At 44.2% G+C, this 3,204-nt stretch overlaps 1 protein-coding gene across 1 annotated transcript in view; it reads left to right on the top strand.

Moving 5' to 3' along the window:
- bcr (breakpoint cluster region) overlaps window positions 1-3,204 on the top strand; it is a 40,481-nt gene that overhangs the window by 15,453 nt on the left and 21,824 nt on the right. The window lies entirely within an intron of this gene.

Here is a 3,204-nt window from a genome sequence, read left to right on the forward strand (position 1 = left end):
ATGCAGATTGGCTTTGGCAAATATTTGAAAGATCCCCCCAAAAACCTATGAATGGGGCATGTCAGTAAAGTGAAACAAAGCTGCAGACATGATGAGATAGTAGAAAGATTCCTGATCCAACGAGAAGTAGTCTAAACCAAAAGAAAGTCAGAACGCAGCCCTTAAACGGTGAACCTGGGATGATGCACAATGGCAAACTGCTGACCAGGCAAGAGACACTGATGCTTGAAAAATAACGATGCAGTGATAACTGTGGTGATAACAGTAATAAAAGTAGTAACAGGATGTGGCTGAGCGCCCTGCCCGCCATGACCGCAGACAAGCTTAACGAAGCAATGAGTTGAGGGTGCGAGCAGAGAACATGCACGTGCAGCAATTAGCTGGGGATATAATACGCGAGGATCGATGAGCTGAGAGCGAGATGGGACGCGATGATCTAGACTAACCCACAAGCGGCGATGACCGAAGACAAAAAAAGCAAGGCGTGATGAATAAGTGTAATGTTAGCCATGATATGCTAAGGGGTTTGAAGCGAAGCCTTGTGATGCGAACGCATGAAATGGATTTGGGTGTGGTACACCTGAAGCAATGAATTGAGGGCCGTGATGCACCTGCTGCGATGAGTAAGTGTGATGCGCCTGAAGCAAAGAGCTGGTTGGCCGTAATGCACTGCTGCGATGGAAAAGAGCGCAATGAGTGCCGACGCAATGGGAAAAGCAGGATACGTCTGCCGCAATGAGTATGGGCGCCATGAAGTGCCCGCTGTGATGCTAGAAGGCGGTAAGAAAGGCCCGCCACAGTGTTGCCACCTAAACACCTACAATGATGGGCACCATGAGGCACCCGCCGCGAAGGTAGAAGGCGCCCTGAGGCACCTGCCGCAAAGGTAGAAGCCGCCATAAGGCCCCTGCAGTGAGGGAGAAGGGCACATAGGCTTCGGCCGCTAAGGATGGAGGGCACCATAATCATCTGCAGTGAGGGAAAAGGGCACATAGCACCCGCCGCTAAGGATGGAGGGCACCATGCGTGCCCCGGCAGCCTTTGGAAAAGCGCCCCACACAGCTTCAGCGGTAGGTAGATGCGCCACGCCCACCTTCGGCGGTAGGAAGATGCGGCACGCCCACCTTCGGCGGTAGGAAGAGGCGGCGCTCGCACATCCAGCAGTAGGAAGAGGCGGCAGGCACCATAACTGCCTGCCGCAGTGATATAGGGCGCCATAACACATGCAGTGATGAGAAAGTATGCCATAAAGCGCTTGTTGCGATGGATGGAGGAGCCTAGGCCCCAGCCACGATGAATTCGTCTAAGGTGCAGATTTAGATAGAACAATGCGCCGAGGGGAATGCCTGAGACTGTTCTGACATTCAGACATGCAGTTTAAGATGATCTGAAACTAGAGCAGAGATTAATTAATGCACTGAGTTACATAATCACCAACCAGACAACAGGCGCAGAAGACACATGAGCTTCCTACTGATCACGAAATGATAGTAACGATGGTGAACTGCCAAAAGAAATTCCGCAACAAAAATGAGCATGATACAATTAAAATGTGATAAAATGAGTCTGCTAGGGAATCAATGCGTCTCAACCCCAACGCACCAATGGAGATGATAGCCGATGACTCTAAAGAGAAGGCTGCAGCTTAATTTATCATTTAAAGTGACGAGACATCCACTAGAAAATTCACCCCACCTATGCAGTGAAGACTTGATTGAATGTTATGTGATAAGCCATATCTAAAAGAATTTTTTTCTTTTTTATGATAGAAACCACTGAAAATCGCTGACAATTACAGTAGATCACGTTTAGCCTGGTGAAATTAATTAGTTAATGGATTTATTGAGTCACATTAAGGAATTTGGGTTCCAGTAACGAGATTTATTCATCTAATAAATGATGCAGGATTAACTGGTGTTGCTGATTGACTGGCAGACAGTGTATGTGGTTAGACCAAAGCATGATTCAAATATATTTTAAACATATGTTCAAATGATTTAATAAAGTCGTTGGGAATAGGAAACAACTAACTTTTCACAAAACTTTGGTTCTAAATTCAGCTTCCTTAAAAAGAAATCTGAGGCAAGCATGAGTTGAAATCAAAAACGGACTGAAGAAACTCCATCAGGGCAGCGCACATCTGCTGATTAAACCACAATGACGTAATTAACCGAGAACATGTATAACACGAGTCGGGGACGTGAAAGCAAAGATCAGAGACTGATGTTAATTAACGATGACAAGCTGTAAGCTGAAGAAGCATGTGCATGTGATATGAGCTGAAGAAAAGAGCTGAGGGTATGAATGAGGAAACACTAGAGCCTTGGAGCAATACGTCTCACCTGAAGAGAATCAGTGTCAGCGAGCAGAACGAAGAGCGAGCCATCTGACTGCTGATGCTGAAACACAGAAATGTTTTGAGACGGGGGAACAGGGAGTGGCGGAGCCGCGAATCTCTGCAGCATTACGTGGATCAACAGGTGTGTCAGAGGATAGGATCCAAGCAGCTGAGGATCCAAAGCTAACTTCGAGTTGAAACGGGTCATCCAAATGACGTCAGACAGCGCGTCCGCCACCTGCGCACTTAGAAACAGACCAGCAGATCGGAGGCCTTTAAGATGGACTTGGATGCTGATTGGCTTTGGCTGAGGTGTGGTCAAAGCTGATTGATTGAGTCGCAGGTGATGTAGGAGAGCAATTGGTTTCTTCAATTGAACCTCCGCCTATGCTCCATTTTATTATTGCTGTTGGGTAGAAAACTTTGATTTATAGAATTCAAGTAAGCCTTTTTATGAATTAATGCCCTACTTTATACAAAAGTGTCTCACAAAAGTTGTACAAATAGCAGATCTAGTTCAACACATGATATTTGTTAATATAGCAGAGAGACAATAACACAATTTACAATAAATTAATAGTTTTAGAATTAATTATGCATTAAAACAAATCCAGAGAGAACCTAAATAATTGCCTTGTAATGCCATGGCAATCCAGACCTGAATTGAATGATTATGCTAACTAAAATGCTAAAATATTTAAAGGAAACAGAGAAAATGTTTTAGTGACAATGCAAGAAACATTTACATGGCATTTTTAAAAAAAAGATGGAAACAAGAACTATGAAAAAGAAATATTCAGAATATTTAAGATCTATATACCTTTTCATCTGGCTCTTTATAAAAAAAACAGTATGCAATTAAATAT

This window comes from Cyprinodon variegatus, unplaced genomic scaffold, assembly GCF_000732505.1.
Source record: "Cyprinodon variegatus isolate N-32 unplaced genomic scaffold, C_variegatus-1.0 Scaffold809, whole genome shotgun sequence".
In the NCBI taxonomy this organism is placed as follows: Eukaryota; Metazoa; Chordata; class Actinopteri; order Cyprinodontiformes; family Cyprinodontidae; genus Cyprinodon; species Cyprinodon variegatus.